A 23,640-nucleotide genomic window follows, 5' to 3' on the forward strand; every position below is an offset into this window, starting at 1 on the left:
TATACATTTAACCCCAACCAGTACCTGCTGTGAAATCCCCTGTATAGCCCTGTACCAAGGCCGGAGAAATTGGCTAAAATCATCTAGTAGGAACATTTAGAACTTAGATAACAAGATAAAAGAAAATTAAAATCTGATTATAAAAGAGTTTGGTTTGACTAAAAAGTAGAAGATTGTGAAGCATAAGTATGGGAGTGTTGAGTTTGAAGTGTAGCCTTAGAAACTTAGGAGCTTAGGAACTGTATAATGTGTAACCATAAGAATTTAAGTATTGTTCAAAATCATTTAACCACAGAAGTTTTGACAAAGATTGGTAGTCTTGTAGTGTTTGTTTTAGAGGCTAAGGAAACCGTTATGGACACCAGCTTGCTGCTTGGAAACTCCTGAGAGGTCAAGAAGCGGACGAGTGAGGAAGACTACGAAAGACCACCAGAGGACTCTAGAAGACCACCAGAGACCTTTAGTGCGCCTGCGTGATGGACATTAACATATGCAAATGATTTCCTGGAAATCTGATGAATAGGCAAATGACATCTTTGTAATCTCATGAATATGCATAAGTGAGTTTAATATAAGGTGTATTGTTTTGGTTACAGGTGTGCGTGGTTTGTGAGAGGACTCGCCCGCGCACCCGGCCGTCAATAAAGAAGTGTCTGCTTATCTACACTAAATTGGTGTTGATAAGTTTTTATTCCAAGATTTCGGTAACATAACCATCCTACTGCTTCATACCTTACTTTCTCACAATGTCTCTAAAAAGGAACCAAATATCTTGGAAATCTGTCAGTCTTCTGCTTTATTTATTCACACATACAGCATTTCCCATGCTTTAAACTCATTGTTTCAAAAGATAGGAGCACTTGTTCCCTTCTGATCATTTATTAAAATAGTTCCTCAAATTCTTGTAGCATTTTACTTCTCTTTGTAACAAGATCTTGACATGACAGGTTTTATTTCTTAAAGGCAATCTGAAAATAAAATATGTTGCCTCCCTAAGCAAATAAACAATATTTGTTCAATGACTACTCTAAAAGAAAGTAAAAATGAAAGAGGTAGACCAGGCCTGCTGGCTTAAGGTTTGTTCCTACTCAAGAGCCATTTCCCTAAGTAGGTTATGCAGTGGTTCTGCAGGTTTTCCCCTTTCCTCTGCCTCTTTCTCCAGCACAATTTATCAGACATTTTGGTTGTGGCTGAGGTTTCAGGGAAGTGGTTCATATTACAGTTAGCTCATTTATTCAGAGCAATATCTTAGTCTTTTGTTCAGCTTTAATAAAATACAATTATTACACTGTGTCTCCTTGTGATTAATTCAGACGATGTTTACAGAAAAGGTGCTATGCAGATCTCTGGTGTTATTGCTGTCAAACGAATTAAACCACATTCTTCTGCCAGTTGTAATTACAGATGCTTATCTTATTTCTCTCTTCTTTTTCCTTTTGGTTTGTCTTTACAACCCCAAACAGATTTTAACCACCATTCCTAGTGGTGTGGTGTTGTCTATGCTTGCAGAAAAAATTGTCTTCACCATCAGTTCAGCTGTGCTATCAACTGAATTCAAGAAGCTTATTTGCAGTGCATAAAAATTACAGGTTTATTGAATCTATGAAAGTATAAACAATGGCAAATTTTATAATAGAAGATGGCATTCCATGTATTGAATGCATTTTAAGTATATCCCTTCATATAGCTCTGTCTCCCGTAACAACCTGAGCTTATTGATGGTGATAACTCCTCACAACAGACTATATTCCCCAGACTCATTTAGGCAGTGGTGGAGACTACAGGTAAGAACAGACTTCACAAGATCTGCTCATGTGAGTAAAGACTTTCTCCAAAGAGTCAGTCAGAAAACCTCTGTCTCCAAAAGAGATTTGATGCAAGGTTTGCTAGGTGAAATTATCTAGCTGTTAGAAGTCAGACAAGAAGGTCAAATTGTATCTTCTTACCTTTAAATGCAACAATTTGTAATTTAAAAAAAGAAGCAAAAAGGTGAAGCCAATGAAAGGGTATCCATTTGTTACAGTGGGCTCTGTACTAGGTATTCTGCAGTACTCCACCACTCCCACTTTTTCTGTCTTCTTTTTCTGAATACCATTTAGGAATCCCATGCTCAGGCCTGACACAGTTGGGGTTTTCCAGATGAACAGCCTCATATCAGAAAAAAAAGAAGATTCTGACACCAGCAAATTCTTACTAGGGTCTATTTTTAAATATCCCAATGATGCAGAGCAAAAGAAAATAGCCCTGCTGTTTCATCCCAATGAGCCAGCTTTCCAGTGTTGTCCAGACTCCTACCCCAGTCTATGAAACTGAGAGCACTCGTCAATTCTTACCTCAGAGTACACTTTAGAGGGATGCGCAAGGAGAGGGTGAATGAACTCTGCTTGTGCTCTGAGCAGGTCAGGCAGAAGCCAGGCACCATGAAAAAAAACAACAGTCATGCTGCCATGACACTTGTCCTTGAGCTTGTAAGACCAACTGTTCAACAAGGCATAGTAGGTAAAATTCAGGAAATATCCTAATCTAGCTTTTACTGCCTTTGGCTGAAACTGGCTGACACCCAGCATATTCAAAACTTCAGAAAAGAATGATTTTTTTACTTGCAATCAGCTGTGTAGTTGTGCTCTTGGTTCTGAAAGTGTGTGGTTTTGCTTTTTACTCTCTGGTATTTCTGTTCTGAAATGCTACCACAATTATGCCTTATAGGAGTTGTGGTTCAATTGTCCCATCCACCCATCCTGTTCTCTGGAGTGTGCTTTCTGTTTAGAAAGCATCTCCAAACAGCAGCTGCAAGCTTGTCTTCTTGTGAGAAGGAAAGGTACATAACCGTACAGAATCAGGAGATTATTTTGTGATTAGTGGGCAAAGTCAAGTTCTTCCTGCTGTCTGAATCTCATTTTCCCCAGTCTCTAAAAACCTAGATAATAAAATTAATCTGCTTTTGTAATTTTTTTTTTTTACTTTCTTAAATGTGTGGTGTCATGTAACTGCAATATATGAAGTTCAAAACTGCCGTGTATTTCCTCTGTTTCCCTCTATAACTTGCAGACATAAGGTTGCAACAGCAGGTTCAGAATAAGGAGAGAAGGAGGCAATTTGAGAAGAACTTGGATTGCATGCAAATGTTCCTAGGAATATTAAAGTTTCATATATGCATGTTATGTTTAAATTGAGGAGAAAACCCCAGAAAATATCATGTATAACAGCAAAATGCCTTCAAACCAAAGTTGTTCTTAGATGCATGAATTAATTTCATCATTACTATTTCTTTTTCTTTTTAAATAAACTGCAATTATTTTTCTACAGTGGCACCTTGTCCTGTGGCCATTTAGGACATGAGAGGTAGCGCAGAGTATCCAGAGAGCTCAGTGCAGCCTGAATTCTGATTTTTAACCTTGTTCTCCTTGTAACTGCAAGGCGAGGACAAAGCTGATCAACTGTAATTTTTTTTATTGTAATTTCTGGTGATCTCAAGAAAGTAATTTCTATTCAGCTAGCAGCCGACAGTCAAGTAAACATGATGGTTGTGGACTTTTATTTCATAGTTAAGCCTTTATTATTGAAGGCACAAGTCTGAATGCATTGCATGCATTAAACACAAGCCAATTCCTTGAGCAGCGATTTGACTGCTCATAGTCACTGGTGAGAACTGGGGACTGGGACTGGTTTCTTATTTTCAGATGAATTGCTGCGTGACCCTGGGCAGCTTTACTTCACAGTATCTCAGTTTCCCCAGCTGTGAAATGATAAGAATTAGATATTATGAGTTGAGGGACAGATTCTGACACCTTTATTCAAAACTGAGTAGTGCAATTGATTTCAGTCTGAGGAAAGGGTAACAGCATCTGGCCATTAGTGTTTATAAAGCAACTAGACTCTTGGCTGATGGATTAGATTAGAGTTCAGTGCTGAGATGCTACCATGAAGGGTTCTTCAACACATTTAAAATAGATTAGATAAAGAAAGTGTTTTGAGAGTCTTGGATAAACAAGATGCAGAGAATCCTGATGATGGTGGGAAGAACAGATCCAAGGACAAATAATAAACAGGAAGAGAGGCCTTACCCAGAACAAGACAGAAAGTATGGTGCTTGTGGTTTTTTTCCATTGATGTTTGAACTGAAAAAAAAATAAAGGGGGAAGACATAGTTTAGGTAAAATAAAAACATGTTTGGGTTGTTTTTCTTTACCTCAATATGATTTTTCCAAAAAAATTATTATGCTTCTTGGTTTTTTTTTTCTTTTTGGATCTGTTCAGCCCTTTTATTCAATCTTTTAGTCTTTCTTTTTTTTATATAATCTTTTTTATTTTCATTGAATTTATGCTTAATTTGCTATTTTATTCTTTGTGGGAGAAAAATTAAAAGCCCTGTTCTGTTCAAGTACCCCTTCCCAAGGGCACACATACCCTGTCAGCAGCCATCTGCTGCAAGGTTCTGGGTTATATGGTCTCCAAAAGCAATTTTAGGGGTTATGACTCAGGGGTGAGGGGGAAAGAAAAGTGTAGACAACAACCTGTCTTATTGAGAGAAGCCAAAACTGATGAGGTTTTCTGCTCACACTCTGGGCAGTGCAGGGAGCTGCACAGGGGCTGTGGGTACATGCAGAGGAGCTGTGAGGGCCTTTCTCAGCCAGCCCAGACTGAGACAGTCCAGCTTGTGAATTAAAGGTTAAAGTACCTTTAAGCCAGAGGTACTACTGGGATTGACATTTTTTCCAGTTTTACACAAGCTAGATCATGCTGTCTGACTGTTTTTTTCTCAGGATGCACATTTTACTGAAGGATACCTACTGTCTTCCTAAAGACTTCAAGTGACAATGAGCTGTCCCTTCCTCTTGTGTACTTCCCCAGTGTTTAACTTTGCTGCTAGGAAATTTCATCCTGTTTCAGAGCCACATTTGATCCTTTACAGTCACTGGTTCTTCTAACGATTTTCTCCAAATGACTGAGAAGTTCATCATAAGCATCTGTTTTCCACACAATAGTAATTATGTTGACTGACTATGTCACCCCTCTGAAAGTCCTTCTATCATGAGATTTGCAGTATTTAGTTCTCAAAAAGGTGAGGAAGAGACATGAGCAGGCGGAAAAACAGGACTCACCTGGCACCATGCACCGGCCACTAGAGCTGCACTGCCATGGAGTGCAGCCTTTTGGGGTGCTTGGCCCCTCTCTGTCCTTTTCTGTGCAAAGTAGGGCCCAGAGTAGTTCCTTGGTGTTGAGTAAGTGGGGTATTTTTTCACTCAGTAAAATTCCAGTAAGTCCTTCAGGACCTAGACCCGTAAAGAGAGATGTGACTAAGCAGCTTGTGTCTATTTCCTAATTTTAAGTGACCAACAAGCATAAATTCAAAGGTGTTTGAACATTGCAACCACTGAGGAAGGTAGTGATCCCTCTTTACCATCAGATGGTGCTCAGCTGCATGTCTCCCTTTACTCTTCATTCATTGTTTTAAAAATTCATTGTGAATGCTTCATCTTCAATTGATCAAAGCTCACAAATGGTAGGCTAAGCATTTCACACAGGGAAATGATTATGTTGTGTGGAGGGTGGGAGATTGATGGCAGTTCAAAGGCCACCAAGATCATACAAGCCTCAATATTTTTCCAAATCCATCAATAAATATCCCCTTGAAATCTCTCTGTCATTCAGGGACTCATTTTTCTTGGGTTTGAGGAGGCCTGAACAAGGTTTGCAGGAACTGCAAGAATGGGCAAGGGTGAAGCTGATGGAGATGAATTGCTCACGGTGGAATGGGCATCCAGAGACCTAATCCCATGATGACAGAGGCTTAAAAGGGATAGGGAAAGTTTGCAAAAGGGTGACAAACATGGAGTAAGAGCCCAGAATAGAAATGTGTCCTGGAGCTATGCGGTGTGTAACAGATCTCTTGCCAGGCAAGGCTTTGGAAGCTATCATTAGATTGGCAGTGAAGGAGGTCCAGGTCTCCCCAGTTGCTTGTGCACTGGCCTAGGTTCCTCAATGGGGGGAAAACCCTTGCTAGCAGTTAGGGCTTGTGAGCCATAGAGACACATCCTGAAGAAAATCTAATTTCTGCCAGGAGATCACAGCAATCCCTCTCTGTCTTACCCACATACACCATTCTCTCCAGACTGATCATCACCAGAGTCAGGGAAAAAAAAAAAATAGACTGTTTGAAAGACATATATTAAAAATGACAGTTTAGCACTTTGCATCCTGGAGGCATGACACAAGCCTCTCTTCGTCTTCCAGCCAACTCCCTGAGGAAAACAGTGCTAGCTCCAATTTACAGGTCCAGAAGCAGACACAGATCAGGGTACAGCAACTTTGTTCAAGCTATGCTCTGAAGATCACATTGGCCTCTGGAAATAAATCTGATTTGCAAACTTTCTCCTCAGATTATCTCATTTTTCATTTTATCCACAGGACAAAAAGCATGATGAGAGGTTTCAGTTAAGTTAAGGAAGGAGAGAAAATAACTTCAACCATTTCTTTTACTGTCTTCACTAAGAAGAGAACAGGAAGGATCAAAACCAAGTGACATTTTCTAAACACTTATTTTGATATTTGTCAGAAATATTTTGAAAGAAAATAAAAGTTTGCTTTAGAAATGTCTCTTTGCTGAAGCAAATATTTTTTTAATTAAATAGGAAGTTCTGTATGAGATTTCTTTTTACCCCTAAAAGAAATAGTATTTCCAGTCTCAAAATCTAATTGGCTCTCTTTCCATCTAATAGCAGCTTTGCAAACCCAACCTTAAACTCTACTTGAATCTTAAAAAGGGAGGCTTAGAGTCTCCAGTTAGTCTGTTTGTGGCTTTGCCATTGCTATTCATTTTCCATAGAGGCCACTCCAATACCACAATGATGGATGGAAAAAACAAAACCCTGAGACTGACAATGAATAATAAACATCCCCAGTCCTCATGCAGATCCTTTGAGATGTTCCTGTCTGTTTTGTCCTTGATGTCCATGACTTGCCCTGGTCTTCCACAAAACCACTTCTCTTCCCCACATGGCCCAGGTGCTGCATCCCAAGTACAGGGCTCTTCATTCTTCATGGTTTTGGGAGGGGGGAGAGAATTCATCTTAGATATGCTATGAAAGTGAAAATTATAGCAGAAACATATGCCACCCTGCTTTCTCTGCATAATCTCTGTTCAAATTTCCATCAGTTCAGTGTACTATTGGCAGTAGATGAAAATTGGGTAAACAGACTCAAAACATCCTGTCTTGGTTTTCTTTGCCATGTAAGCTGATCAAAAACAAACACAGGGCTAATATACAAAAACATTCACATGATGTCTGGCTGTGCAACAACTGTAGGTAGTGAAATTAGTTTAGGCAGGCTGGGTGGGGGCCAGAATGCAAAAAAATGCAATTTAAGTGTTTAGCAATTCAATTGCATTAAACAGCTCATTGATATCTTATACATATAGTAGTTGAGTACCTGCAACGGTTCATTAGTTTTTATCAACAGCCATTATGAAATCAATGTGCTGCTTTCATATTTCACAGGGACATTACTGCTGACCCACAGAAAAATGATAAGGGATCAGAGTAGCAATGGTGGGGGGTTGTCCTGTAGGCAATGCCTTGGAGCTGAGAAGGGAAGAGGGAGAGGTGAGGGTGCTGGCCTGGCTCCTGCGGTTAAGGAGACATTTCTGCTCTGTCAGTTGCCCAAAAGACACACAAGGGCTTCAGAGCTGAGGGAGAGGGATGATATAGGGCTTGTTTGTTTGTTGGTCTGAGCATGTGAAAAAGTATCATTGTTCACATTATTCTATCTTGCAGCTGCCTTGTTCTGGGCAACAGACAGAAGCTGTGGTGAAAATCCCCACCTCACTCTCTGTTCTACCAAAGCACTTCAGCCCCCACATGCTTTCAACAATGTTGTTTTCCAGTCCTCACAAGGCACCTTAACTTTGCCTTGTCTTTCTTACTATTTTATATATTTCAGAGCCTGATTCCAAACATTAAAAGCACAGTCCTTACTACCTGCATTTATATGCAACTCTCAAGCAAGAATGACATCTTTTGTATTGGATAAACAACATGGATGCTCAGGCAAACAGATGTATAAAAGTTACTCCTTTACCTAAATCTTCTGTAATCAACAAGAAATACTTTTAAAATTAACCTTTTGAAAATTCTTCAGCTGAGTTATTAGTATTTTTAAACCATGAAACCTCAACCTCTGCTGTAAAACAAATCAGTGCTTGTAAATACAGCTTCCTTTCATTGTTAACCTGAGATGTGATTTCATCTCAAGTCCTGATGCACAAATGCTAGAAGGATAACTGATAAACCTGGAGCACCCTGAATCCCTTCACACTACAAGTACATACAACATAGTAGCCTGTCACTCAGAATAAAAATTAGCATTATCCAGATTTTGTCATCAGCACCTTTTCTATAGGCTCATGCTGATTTATTCCTAGTTGAGAGGATGACCTTGCATCACCTTTCTTTTATGGCTGTCATGAAAACAGAAAGAAAACTACAGACTTTCAAGATATGTGGACCCCCCAAAATTTGATTCTTAATTTGCAGAACTTATTTTAAAGCTTACTGAAGTCAGTCACAACATCTTTCTCCTTTTGTTCTAAAAAGGCACATTTCTTTGTTGGAACGTTTTGAAAAAGTGACAACTATTCTGAAATTTTGTTTTGGAAAACCTCACCTATAACATGAAGTGTTTCAGAGGTGGGTGATGGCAATGTGGGTAATGACAATAATGGATTCTTTTGAGGGTTTTTTTCTTCAAAATGATTATTTGAAATGAAATTCATAAACTGAACTCTGTTCTTGTTTTTGCATTTTAGGAAAGTTATCAGAAAAGGACATTCCTGAAAACCTTGTATTAAATACCTTTCAAAAAGGAAGATATTTTTCATAACAGAAAAAAATTATATTGCAATATTTTACATGAAGTTGAACATCTAGATCCTAACCAATTCTACACTATCTACTGACCTGCAAAGAAAAGCATAGCTGGAGACAGGAATGAAGGAATGATCCATCCTTCATATATGTTAGGATAAAATGCAAGTTACTCTAATTGACACAACTGCCACATGAATAATGAGTAAAAGAAAAAGGAACCACAACATCAGCTAAAACAAAACCGGAATAAACATCCAGCAGGAGAAAATACAAAGACTTGCTTATTTAGTTACAGCTGTGGATATTTATTTCACTGAAATGGTGGAGAAAACTATTAAACACGCTGCACTGTAATATCTGTTAAAAAATGATTAATCAAGCAGATTCATCAAGTAAGTTCTGATCTGATGCGGTGTTGTGTCTATCACAACATAGAAGAATCATTCTGGGGGACAATACAGACTTTTGTCTCTAATGGAAAATCTCATTTGATGTCCTTCTTTAGGTAGCATAGCGCAGCTGGGGATAATTACACATTTCTGTCACATACTCCAGATGCTCCCTGCTCCCTGGGATCATAGGAGGCACAAGCGCAGTGGCCTGACCACACTGTAATGGAATATTAAAACTCAGGGAAAAACAGCCTACAACTCCTGGCTTGGAGATCACATTGTGGACTCTGTTTTGTCCCCTTATGCCTGCTGCTCTGCAGCCTCTACTGACCTTATACAGATCCCTACCATTGCCTGCACCTCCGTGGTGAAAGACGTTGTGCACCAAGCATTCCTCTCCCATGGGCAGCCCTGTCTCCTTCCCCCCCTTCCCCGTCCTCTGCAAGCCCGTGACCTTCCCAACACAAAGCTTGCCTGAGTGCTCCACCTCATTCCTTTTCCTGAGCTTTGCAAAGAGCTTTGAATTTGCACACCATTTGTTAATAATATATGAATGTATATATTTACCACTCATGATGTTTAACTTGATGTGTTTGTTTTATGTATAATGAGACACAGCTAATGTGTTTACCTTCATGGTTCAGCATCTTGAATAGGTCATCAAAATGTCCGCCTTTACTGCACTGATTTATTAAATGGCTCATGGAAATGGCCTCTCTTAGTCCATTTTCTCCTGTATGGTAAAAAAATCAAAGCATACAAATGTCAAAATACATACAGGTATACTAAAATCCAAACATAAACCAAAATAAAGTTGTCTTGTGTGTATGCCTGAGCATAAGCACAGAAAACTCAGTAATCCTGCTTCAAATCACCAATACACTTCCAAAAAATGCCCCAAACCACTTAAATAATACCTCGGCTCATCATTGAGCGTGTGCCTTGGTGCATGTGATGTATTTCTTTGAATATTTTCTCCAGCTGTTCAGGATAAGTCTTTTTCCCTGCCTCTCACCCATACACTGAAGCTGTGTAAAACAATTAGTGACCAGCACCAGGGGCAGGTATTACCCATCAGTGCCCAACTTCAGCAGCTTCCTCTGATTTTCCTCCATGTAATTTTCTGGGCCATTGTATTCTCACTATGCAGCCACTTCAGTATCCTAATAGCACACTCTTTTCCTACAGGGTGTTGTCAAAATAGTCTGCTAAAAAAGAGAAAGAAACAGGTGAGCTAAGTATTGCAGATGGACTGAAGAAATAGCATGGTCATTTATAAAGACCATGAAATTAGATTACCATAGGTGAAAAAGAAGACAAGGCTGGCATCATTGTAACAGGCCGAAATCCTGCTCACTTGGTAAACTTCAAGGTTTTGTGTAGAGGACAAATTACCAGTACTCAAGTCACACTTATGGGCCCATCCAATATACTTGGGAGCTGTAACCATACTTACCCATAAATAAAATTTTATACATTGTCTGGTCATCTGGCTCAATAAGAGTGCCCATTTCTGTAGGCAGTGCAGGATTTTTTTTGCAACTGCTGCCAGTGATTGAATTAGTATCACGGAGCTGGTTAGCTATTGATAGCAGTAGGCAGATGAGCTTTCACACTGCAGTGGCTATACATGTGTCATTATAGAGTGAAAAGGATTATTATGTAAAGCTTTTGCCAGCACAGCTCCTGATGAAGCTGCCTTTTACATCTGGGTAAGAACCAGAGGATACCTCAATACTCTGTTGTCATATCTAGTCACAGCAGATATGTAGCACAGATTTGGTGCACTGATCAGTAATAGTAGGCTGAGTTTTCCAAAAGCAAGGCTGACTGAATGAACATGCTCTGGAAAAAAAAAATCAGTCTAGGAGAACATCTATGAGCTTTTAGCCTCCTCATCCTCTTAAAATACAAATATTACTCCAGAACTGAAGTCATGACATGACAATATATGATTGCAACAGTCTAGTTGTATATACCTTTGAGGACATGTATACCTATGAGGACTACAGGGCTCTCTGTCTGTCAGAAAATGCTGTGAAAATTGTCCAGGTTTGCAAAAAGCATCAAAGATGATGGAACAAGAGAAACCATAGCAATACATATTTTTATTTACTTATTGTTTATTTATTTTTTAAAATTTATTTATTTTTCAGTGCCCTCTCTGTTTTGAGGTTAGTGACTCAGAACACACAGCAAGAAAATTCACTACCTCCTAGGATAAGTTTATGCCATTTAATTATCAGGATTTCTATTTCAGCCCCTAGGATGTCAGCCAAGAAAGCAGTTGCTTGGCCATGGGCTTGATAGTCACTGATTTAGATTGTGACAAATCTGTAGCAAATTTCAAGAACAGGCAAAGGAACGGAGTGTGCTGCCATTTGGCTTTGGATAAGATAAAGATTTGTTAGGATCCTCAGCAATAATGTTGTCCTTTTTGCTTTCTCCTCCTGAGAAATCAGGACTCATCCTCTTTTGTTTTGCTACTTAGCATGCGACCTGTAACTGAAGTCATTCACCTTCTCTGGAATAGTATGTCTCAAAGTGAGGCAGAATAATATTTTACTTGCCAGCTACAGCTTTGTTTTATATGTTTGATTGTAAACAAGCAAACATTTACTTTGGACAAAGACATTGAAGTTCAATGAGTTAGTGAAGGAAAGAAGTTTAGCACGCATTATGCACTGCTCTTGTTTCTTGCCAGGGACACACAGAGAAAAAATGTGAACTAAGCGGTTCATGGCTAGAAGTGTACACTTACACTTATTGACATATTGCAATGTTTTTTTTCCCTCCTTAGATGCTAAAATTTAACTCCAACATAAATATTAGATCCAGGGATTTCAGACTCATCACAGGCCTTCCCAACAAATCTCAGGTGATGCTGTTGCTGGCTGTTTCCATGTCATCAGCCGTGTCGCAGACTGACTGTACCAGAGAGGTCAGCTCTGCTGTGACACTCACACAGATCCAGTTGCCATTGTCTGGGACTCAAAAGGAGGGCAAACTAAGCCCAGATCCCTCAAGGTATTTTGACATCTACCTGTCACTGACTCAAGTGAGCTGGGCAGCTGCAGTGGGAGCAGAGCTGGCCATACCATCCCTGTCCTACCATGTCATCAAGAAATCCTACTACACAACCGAGAGGTTTTGCAGCTTGTAGCCTCCTTCACTGCCACTCCCATCCTCAACTGCAATTCATTAAGTCTCCTGATACATCTGAGACATCTATAAATATTTATGGCTGCAGGCTGACACGACTTTCTCAAAGTCACAGAGGACTCTCATCAAGGAGCAGAAAGCTCATTTTGCTTTAACCACGGGGTCATCCTTCCTTGTTAAACAGGGATGCCCAGTACCACCCTCTGCCCAGCATTGCAGACCCCCAGGGGAGTACGGCTCTGCAGCAGCCCCACCACAGCCAGCCCTGCCCCTGCCACGAGGGTACCTGTCCCCAGTGCTGAACTGGTGCCTGCCTGCTCCTGCCCTTCGAACGTTAGCTTTGTGAATGCGGACTGAGAGCACTGAGCCCCTGCCAGGGCTGGTCTTCAGGCTGCCTGGCTCAGGCAGAGAAGCAATAAAGAATTGCGAATGCTTTTCAGGCACTGTCCCGATCCAATGTCAGGGGAGGTTTTGATATAATCCCAAGAGAGACACTAAGACACAAACGAGGTCAAATGCCATATACCCCAAAGAGTTTTTAGTATCAAAAGTATCAAAAGTAGAAAATAGTAGGATAGAATGGAAGAAAAGGCAGAAATTAAGCAAGCAATCAGGATAGAGTTGCGAGGATAGTCACCACCATGGATCCAGTGGCATCTTGTTGGTCTTCTGTCTTCAATTCTTCGGTGGTGGGTGCACACCACGGCTTGTCTCCACTTTTTTTTTATAGGGCATATTTCGATGATGCATGCTGTTGTGGTTTAACCCCAGCCAGCAACTAAGCACCATGCAGCCGCTCACTCACTCCCCCCCATCCAGTGGGATGGGGGAGAAAATCGGGAAAAAGAAGTAAAACTCGTGGATTGAGATAAGAACGGTTTAATAGAACAGAAAAGAAGAAACTAATAATGATAATGATAACACTAATAAAATGACAACAGTAGTAATAAAAGGATTGGAATGTACAACTGATGCACAGGGCAATTGCTCACCACCCACCGACCAACACCCAGCTAGTCCCTGAGTGGCAATTCCCCGCCCCAACTCCCCAGTTCCTATACTAGATGGGACGTCCCACGGTATGGAATACACCGTTGGCCAGTTTGGGTCAGGTGCCTTGGCTGTGTCCTGTGCCAACTTCTTGTGCCCCTCCAGCTTTCTCTCTGACTGGGCATGAGAAGCTGAAAAATCCTTGACTGTAGTCTAAGCATTACTGAGCAACAACTGAAAACATCAGTGTGTTATCAACATTCTTCGCATACTGAACTCAAAACATAGCACTGTACCAGCCACTAGGAAGACAGTTAACTCTATCCCAGCTGAAACCAGGACACATGCACATACGTACTGTTCATGCACTGTTCACGCGCTGCAGGTTTCATCTATCACAGGACCTTCACGTGATGAACACCAGAAACCAGTATCTTATCTCAAAGACTACAGTTTCCATGAGAATGGTAGCCTCCACATTCCAGTTTCCATGAGAACGGTAGCTGCCACCTTCCTGCATGCTTTGTCAGCTCCAGCCTGTTTCCTCCCCTGGATGCCTCAGTGGCCTGGTAATCATCCTTATGGACAGAGGAATGTCCTGCTTAGACAGGCCGTCACAGAGACAAAGGGCTTCAGATAAGCAGTTCACAATTCCGTCAAACAATCCTTGAGATGAATGGCTTGAGATGACAGTCCAGTCTCTCACACCTAACAATCTTTGAGACAAACAGCTTGAGATAACAATTCAGTCTTTCACAGGCACATTGACTTTCAGAACTAGTAGACGCAATGATTTTTCATTTATTTATTTATTTGTTGGATATAGTGTCTTGTATGTGTGGCATGTGTTGTTTTTCTTCCTTTTCTGGCAAGAGAATGCAGGTTAAATTAGTAATATATTATTAATAGGAGACTTTTTTGATAGTGTGCTGATTTTGGCTGGGATAGAGTTAATTTTCTTCACAGTAGCTTGCATGGGGCTATGTTCTGGATTTGTGCTGAAAACAGTGTTGATAATTCAGGGATGTTTTCATTACTGCTGAGCAGTGCTTACACAGAGCCAAGGCTTTTTCTGCTTCTTACCCCACCCCACCAGCGATGAGGCTGTGGGTGCACAAGGATTTGGGAGGGGACACAGCTGGGACAGCTGACCCCAACTGACCAAAGGGATGTTCCAGACCATATGACATCATGCTCAGCATATAAAGTTGGGGGAAGAATAAGGAGGCAGGGGGGACATTCAGAGCGATGACATTTGTCTTCCCACATCACTGTTAGGCGTGATGGAGCCCTTCTTCCCTGGAGATGGCTGAAAACCTGCCTGCTGATGGGAATTAGTGAATGAATTCCTTTGTGAATGAGTGCTTTGCTTGCATGTGCAGCTTTTGCTTTACCTATTAAACTGTTTTTATCTTGACCCACAAGTTTTCTCACTTTTTCCTTCCAGTTCTCTCACCCAGCCCACTGGGGGGGAGCAAGTGAGTGGCTGGGTGGTGCTTAGTTTCTGGCTGGGGTTAAACCACCACAGATAGTTAAATAAAACAAACAAACAAAAAACAACCCCAAAATCAAAACAGTGCATGAAAGTTAATTAGGAAATATACAAATTGAAGGGATGATCTTTGCCCTGGCAGAAGATGATAGCTGAAGAGGGGGTGATGACAAAGACATGTCACTGAAATACCTTGCCTACACAGGGGGATGGAAAATGTCTTCTACAGCACTTCTTGTCCTTCCTGTAGAAAGGAGTGATGTGCTTTTACTGTCTGTCTCAATATGGAGGGAAGTTGACTCAGCTAAGCCTGAGCATTCAAGGTGGGGTCTGATCCCTAGTACCTTCTTACTTATGTTGGTACTCCGAAATAGAAGAAGTCTCCATGCAAACACTTTCTCTTCAAGGACTGCCATATATTTAGACAGGGACAAGGCACAGAATTGAGTAAAACTAACTTCAAGGCAAGTTTTGAAAATCTGACATAAAAAAAGAAAGCCTGTCTATTCACCCTATAGTTGAGCAGCCTTTGCTAGTGTCTCTTTTTTTTTTTTTTTTTTTTTGAGTCTTTATTTGAATATCTTTAAAGAAATATCTCCTTTGGCAGTGAAAATTAAAATGAAACTTAAGAAGAAAAATCTAAGGCTACAGAGCCAAGCATTATGTGCGGATAGATTAGAGTTAAGGCTCATTTGCAGGAGAAAAGCCAGCACAATATTTGCTGTGAAAATAATAGAAAGGATCTTGCCCCCACTCTTTCATTTAATAGAGGTAGTTTGGGGAAAATTTCTAATTAATCTTATCCAACCATAAAATCATGTAGAAAATGAATCGTATCTGACAATAAAATAAAAGTGAACCAAATTACAAGGTTCCTATATTTGCAGGACAAATTAATTTCATGTTTGGAATACTAATTGTTCACTGTAGGGCCTGCAACTATTTATTGTCATTGCTTCGTTTGTCATCAGAAGAAATTTTACACATGCAGAATGGTATGTTTTTGGCTGTAGCATCAAAGGGAAGGGAACAAAGTCTCGTGGAGCAGAAGAGAGAGCTTCCCATGTGCCACCCCCTCTGCTTCCTGGGACAGTTACTGGAAAGGCTTTTGAAGGGTGAGTGATTTGTCCTTTGAAGTTGGAGGTAGAAGGAAAGCAAACCTTGATGGCAGTTGTAATTGGCCCTCAAGGACACCATTTGATACATGTTCACCAAACTCCTTATGAAAGGCAGAGGGAGCAGACGTGGCCAGTGAGCCCAGTGTCTTGGAGGAGCCTGGTTATCTCCCCACATATAGCATACCCTTAAGATCTAAGAGGCAGCTATCATTTGACATGGCTTCAAGGATCAACTGGTCTTTGGTGCCTGGAGGAAAGCTGCAAAGAGGCTCAGGTAGGTCAAAGGAAACACCATGACAGAAAAAATGTGTTTGTACCACACTGAATTGTATTCAGAATATACAAATAAACAACTCCTACCACCAAATCAAGAATATTTTAAAAAATACACAGTAAAATTTTGTTTAACTATGTAAAGGCTCTATGTGCACATAGTTAAAAAATGTTTTCAATTAAAAAAACAATTAAACTCATAAAGCAACTTAAAGAAGTGATAATTCAGTGGGGAAGGTTGAATGCTCAATTCCATGATGATTTACATTAATATGACTGTTTCTAGGAGAGAGAAATGAGAAGTTATTGCACCCAATAGGGACCTTAGAACAATCATCTTTCCTGAAGAGAGTTCATTTTGAAATGCAAGGCTTCTCCTGAGCTGCCAGTGGCTCCCTCTATCTCCTAAAAATTCAGGTATGTTACTGACTGAGAGCTCTCATGGACTGCTTTTCATGTCACCAAAGCCACCTGATATTTTAATTTAGTTCAGTTGCATGACTGTGTCCATCCTCCCTAGGACCTTCTAGCTGTACTCTCTCCACTCTTGATGAATTCCCCTCTGAGGCAAAGTTAACCAAAAGAAAAGATTGGGCTCCAGTGACCAAGACTATTTTGGGCACCTCTAAAATTGTTGAATAGCCTGGGCAAAGCAGTGTTGAAAATGAAGCAAACTGCAAGGACTCCCACTTGTCCAGCAGCTCTGTCCCAGCACCAACTTATCCTCCACTGAAGCAAAGGCAATGCTGGGGAATTTCTTAGGTAGGGCAAGCAAAGCCTAAAAGAGCTGAAGCAGAGACCTGTCTCCAGGATCCCTGCAGGATGGGAGATGTGCTTAGCTATTCACATGCCCTGCAAAAAAAGGGGGCCAAACATGATAAGTGGTGGTTGTCTAGGGAAGGCTGAGTGCTGCAGCCTTTGTCTCTCAGTGTTGTGGTGGGACACTTCAGTGCTCCTGCTTCTGAGAGGGAGAAATGAGATGTTATGGGACCCAGCAGGGTGCTTAGAGCAACCATTTTCCTTGAAGATAAAATTATGAGAAAAGATCTGAATTACAGGACAGCAGAAACTCAATGTTTGTCTCTAAGACTTCTCTTCCACTGTGGGATAAAGGGGGGGCCCTTTGGCAGGCCAGAGGGAATCGTTTGCACTGCATACCCTGTTTCATTTCAGTCCCTTCACACTAGCCTATCTTTGTTCCATCTTTTCTTTGCCCTGCTAAACTCATATTTGAGGGGGCTTGGACCAGCTCCAAAGCTGTCTTGCATCAGAGGAACTGTTTTTCCTATTGACTGAGATGAAGTTTTGACTAAGAGAATGCATATGCTTTTCATGTTTTCCTACTGCTTCTCTTTGCCCAAATCCATGGCTTTTTCCATGTGATGTACCAATGTGTTACGCACTTACTTGCTCATCCCCCTGATCCCTTTCTTTTAGGTATTTAAACTGCTGCTCTCATTCTATGTAAAACCAATTTTAGACACTTTGACAAGATTTCCCACAACTTACAAGGATTTGTGTTTAAAATACGTGTCTGCCAAGCTCAGGTTTATTGTGGCAAGGGCTGTAGCCTTACACTTGCCACTCGGTCCTGCTGATTCAGTATTGCCCCCCACCAGGCATGCAGACCTACTTCCGTGGCATGTAAGTGGCTCCCGAGCTTCTCCTGCAGCTGAATCCATCCAGCATGCTCTTTCTTCACTTGAAGTTCAATTCATCTAGAGGGAGATGGATGGGCTGCCCTGGGACTCCTAAGAGAGAAAAAAGAATTAATTGAGTTTTCATAAGTAAGGATTTTAAATGGATGAGAGATCTCCTCCTGAAATAGGAAACAGAAGGCATGCAGAAGTAATGCAAGATCACCAAGGAAAATAACTGCTAAAATTCCTGGAAGGTGTTGAATGACTACAGAGAAATAATTTCAGAATGAATGGGATGAGTGGATGAAACCTAGGTTGGAAGGACCAGTGGGATGAGTAGAAGAGAGAAATGTTGCACACAGAAGTGATGGCTTCTTGCATTTTGTTCCAATGGATTTGACTCTCCCTACTTGAAGCACTTAGGCTCTGAAAATTTTCTTAGAGTAAGAAAAAGGAAAATCTGCCTTCACCTTCACAGAACAGAGAAACAAAGTCCCTTTCATACCTTTACTGAAGAAGAACACAGTGTTCTTGTTCAATTCTTCTGTCTTTGCAGTAATAGCATACTCTAAGGGATTTACCAGGCATGAAAAGAAGGATATACAAGTAGAGACAGGACCTTTACCAAGACTATATTGCTACAGATCTAGAAAAAAGAATGGAAGATTAGAGAAGGTAAAGAACAGGAAGAGAAGGAGAAAGAGATCAGGACTTTGTTAGAAGAGACTTCATCTAAAATTTCAATAAGAGTGAAGAGGAATCTGTCCTCCAAAATATTGGAGGTATATGTTAGAGAGTTACCTGTGCTCTTACATTACCACTGAAGCCTAATAATTCCTTTTGAACTTTCATTTCTGCTTTGTCTGAGTGGATATGCTGTTAGCTCAGCAAAATAACAATTGATAGCTGAAAATATGGGGGGGGTTTAATAGACAAATTTACTATCATTATAACTATCAAATAATGTTCTCAGTAACAGTGTTCTATTCTCCTCACCCAGCCACCAGAAATTCAAGAAAATGTGAGTAAGATGCTCTGGAAAGTATGAATGTAAGACTCTTCTTACCAAAGACATAGACATAGACAACTTCTTGTGGATATGGTCAATACTGTGGACATGCAGCCTGGGATAGTTGGAGCCGTGGGCTACCAAATGAGCAGACCTCCCACTGTCATCTCCAGAGGCCTGGCATGGTGACCAGTTGAGAGCCTCCACTGGATTCCTGAAGATCCTGCACAACATACAGGAATAGGAAACACCGCCTCCCTTGGAAACAAAATAATTTACCTTTGCCAGAGACAGTTGAACTCCCCGATCCATCTGAGCCCAGAACTCAGTAGCAACCAGGATCAAGTACTTCTGCACACAAAAAAGGTATCTCTAATTAGCAATGTCTTGCCTTTGGGCAAGCCAGCAGTTCATGCTATCAGGGAAACAAAAGCAGCTCCTCCGTAGAGGCAATATACCGTTGGCTTGCTGATCAGTGGTCTCTGATTTCTGCATGAGACCAAAGTCCAGAACCGTATTGCCAGCCGAAGTCTGAATGTGTTGGTGATGTGAACATCTCCCCTGAATGGCCATGCTGGTCAGAGGTGGCAGTTCATTGACTTTCTTGTCTGACCGTGGAAGGGGTGCAGCAGCAGTGAAAGCTACACGCTAACCTTTTCACTGTGCTGCAGGGATATTACCATTATTGAGCACCAAGTCATTAAGCCAACCAATTTTTCTGTGGCTGTGACATGAGTGCTAAGACATGTGCTGTGTAGGTTGGTTTCAGTGGTGTGGACACATGTTTTGGGTGGTGTGAACTGAGACCACAAAACTCATAGCACACCCTCTGGCAGCTTCTTATGAGTAAAGGGAGGAATAAGCTTTATACCTATAACGGGAAAGGAAAAAGCTGCAGGATCTCTTATTCAGCCTTTTTGCCAGTAAACAAGTATTTATGGAGCAAGACCTACAAGAAAACATACTGTAAGTATTTGAAAAGATGAACTTAAGACCTTTAAAGAAAAGAATAGAAAATTTTCTTTTTGTGACACTCAAAACTCCTATTTTACCATGATAATAATCATCATCATCATTAAAAAATGTGCCCTGTATGCTTGAGGTTACAAAGGAGGAAAAATATCAGATGTCATTGAAACATTGCATCTCAAAACCCTGTGCAAATAAAAAGGAGTTTTATAACATAATTACATTCCCATTAATATGTTAATCTCTTATATACAGACATAGGGAAGCAAACACATTACATTAAATAATTAACTCTGTAGTGAGGTTTTATTGCCGGGAAAGAAGATTTCTCTGTGGAAGGGTATTTAACATTTTAATTAAACTTTTTGATAGATGTTTACTGTTGATTCTGTTTCTGCTTAAAACAAAACCATACGATTAGGAGAAAATGTAATTTTGTCACAAGAAAGGAATGATTTCCATCTGAAGGAAGGACTAAGGTTCCCTATACTTTGCTGTCTAGTCAGTGTACAGCAATGCTATAGTGTGTTTTAAGAGACATGCATTTCTTATGGAAAGGTTCCATTTTGCTTTCTTTTTTCCTTTCAATTATTTCTTTCTTTCTGTGCCAATGAACATTGCCATTGTATTTGACCTAACACTAGAAGGTTGCTTATGTTTTGGTGAGAGAAGAGAACTCAAGAAGGTTGAAAAAAAACCCCCAGATGCTTCTCAGAAAAAAAGCTGCTAAAGGGACCAATAGCATGGGAAAAGTATCCTTAAGGAACTGCAAAATCAGAGGATCTAGGCAGGAGAAATGAAAAAATGGACAAAAGAAGAACAGGCTTGAAAGACATAAAGAAATGAAAGGCCTAGTAAGGATTTCCAGGCAGAGAATCTGGACAATGTACTGATCTGAAAAGAAGTCAGCAAACTTTATGCATGAACTGGCACTTGAGCTTGATACATAAACTGATAATTGAAAGCCTTTGCAGATAGACACCTGCTTTCCAGACCTGAAAAGGTGGATGCACATAAGCTAACCCTGCACTGACTTTCTCTGGTGAACTTAAGTGTGATGCTAGGAAAAAAACTTCTGAGTGAGAAAAAAACATATGGTCTCCACAGTTCATAGACAGTGCTTGAAGCTGCCAAATGGAAGGGTCAGATCTAATGACGGCTTGTGTCAGCATGGCACTCGGTCCCACTAGAAATGGTCCTGCAAACCCCCACTTCATTTCATATAGGTTTCCGGATAGCCAAGGTATGGGACACAGGCTGCTTGAAACCCAGGCAGCATGTGAGATAAACAACAGATCAGCATTTCATTTCTGGGTCTCTGAGCAAACCAATAGCACCTTCTCATTTTGGTCCTCTCACCTGAAAAGATTTTAAAGTCATGCCAGTGATTTCAGAACAAATCTGTAGACATAGGTTTTGTAAAAGCATGAAAAGTCCCACAAATGACAAACATAAGACTACCTGTTCTGTGACCATCTAGACACCACATGCACAAGATCTGTGTTGAATTATTTACATGGGAAAATGCCTTTCAGGCACTTGTAAGAGCTCTGGATTCTATTCAGCAACAAGGAGAGATGAGCAGTGAGGCTATTTGCCTTAAAAGGAATTAAATAGATACAGGAAAGCTCTGTTAAAGTGGTATTTGAAATGCTTTATTGAAAAAAATAAATGAAGCCAGAAGTTCAGGCCACTCTGCCCACTCACTGATAGTGATTCTAGGTATGGAAAAAATACACAGATACTAAAGCAAACACCTCAACCTCAGCAGACTTGTCCTGCAAAAAGCCACAGGGCTCTGGAGCCTGTCTCTGGTTCTGGGACCTATCAGGTTATGTTGTGGGCCAGCTCATTTAGCTCCTGGAGACAGGCTCTCATTGAACGTGTAAACCCTCTAGCATTGGCAAATACAGCAGCTATCACTCATACACTACAAATCCGTCTCCTGGGGGATGGCTGGGCAAGGATGAGCAGCATGACTCGAACTGACACAACAGCAGGGCATTTTCTAGACCTATTTCTAATGCACATGCTTATGAGTTGAATGGATGGGGATAGAGAGGACAGGAAATCATGGAGGATACATTTCTTTATCCTAAAGAGAAACTACAAAATGGGCCCACATTCGAGACTGCAGGACAGCACTGCATAGGAGTCTGCCACACTACCTGCCTGTGAGCATCCTGATGAATAACCCTGCTGAGCTCCATGTGCATGTCAGGTTATCCACATTAGCCTACAGACAGCAAGGAGGATAAGGCCTCATAAATTTTTTTCTGAGTCCACCACTAAGGGAGGAGGAGATGGAAAAAGGTGGTCACTTTGGGCAGGACTGCAGCAGGGAAAGTCATTGCTGATTCAGTCGGATGAAGTGGCAAAGGGGAGCAAGGAGTGTAAACAGCATTGTCTTTGCACCTGCATGTCAGGCTGCAGCTTTCAGCTCATCTTTGAAAGAGTCAGCAGGCAGGGGGTCTCAGGAGATACAGGTTTGATTGGTATTCTCCTGAGATATCTATTTTCTTCTGATCTCGAAGTCACACAGAGATTGGTGAGCTCTGTACTACATGCTTGTGTTATCTGTCATCAAGTCTCTTCTGGAGGCAGAGCAGACATGATCCCAAGGCTACCAAAACACTGCCACAAGCTAAAGTTAATATCATGGGAAAATGACAACAAGGTAGTTGCTGTGTGACCAGGTAGTATTTTTCTTGATGCAGCAGACAGGAGCTACATGTGAAAAGGAAAGCTTTGACCACCAATATTGACCACTCATTTACAAGGATAGCAAGATAGTCATTAGACTAAAATCAGTTTTTATGACAAGAGGTCCAAAAATACCTTTTCTTTCTGGGAGTCCATTTCACAGCTACTACCCATTGATCAACTCCAGGCAACTCTGTGCCTTGTTTCTCTGCACCCTTTCTACCACACATTCAAGTCAGATTTCCCTACCCTTACTCCTGTTGGGTAGTACCTTGCTGCAATTTCAGTGGGATTACTTGCAGATATAGGATGCTAATCTATATGGTAACCATGTGTTTCCCTTCTCTGTGTACTTATTTTCTCTTCTTCAGACATCATCCTGAGGGATTCTGATACATGAGTAGTATGAAACTTCAAATCCCTGTCTTAATTTTACAGGATGGTCTGTACCTTTGTTTATATCTGCAAGTGTAACACACAAAACTGTGAACACTTTGTCTGAAGAAAGCTAGAGCAAAACAAAGATGTATTTCACTGCCAGGATGTTTTTAACTAATTCCTGAAGAATTTCCTCTGCCTGTAATAAGATCATCAATACAGAAAGAATAAGGCAGTTATTTAAGAATAAGACAAGCCTTTACTTTTGATTTGGAGAGCGCAAAAGCCAAGAACAAACAAAAACCAAGTCACCACAAAAGAGCAGCATGTCTTCTCTGTGAGGTACAGAGGAGGAAATGGCTGCCAGCAGGTACTTCAGTGATTTCAGGGTACAATACAAAGAAAAAACGCCAACTCTATAAGCCAGACATCGCAGCAGTTAAGCCCATCATTTGTGCCTTCAGATCCTTCCCGAGTCCCCTTGTGGACCAGCTGCCCAGCAGGCACTGCACCAGCCCTCCTGTTCGTAATGATTGGCGGCCATCAGTGCTGAGGTGCTACTGCCTCTGCTGCAGATCCCTCCATGTTTCCCACACCTGGCTGTAAGGGGTACCGCTAGCAAACTGTGAAAAAGAGTGTCTTTGCTG

Source organism: Buteo buteo, chromosome 12 (genome assembly GCF_964188355.1).
Source record: "Buteo buteo chromosome 12, bButBut1.hap1.1, whole genome shotgun sequence".
Taxonomy (NCBI): domain Eukaryota; kingdom Metazoa; phylum Chordata; class Aves; order Accipitriformes; family Accipitridae; genus Buteo; species Buteo buteo.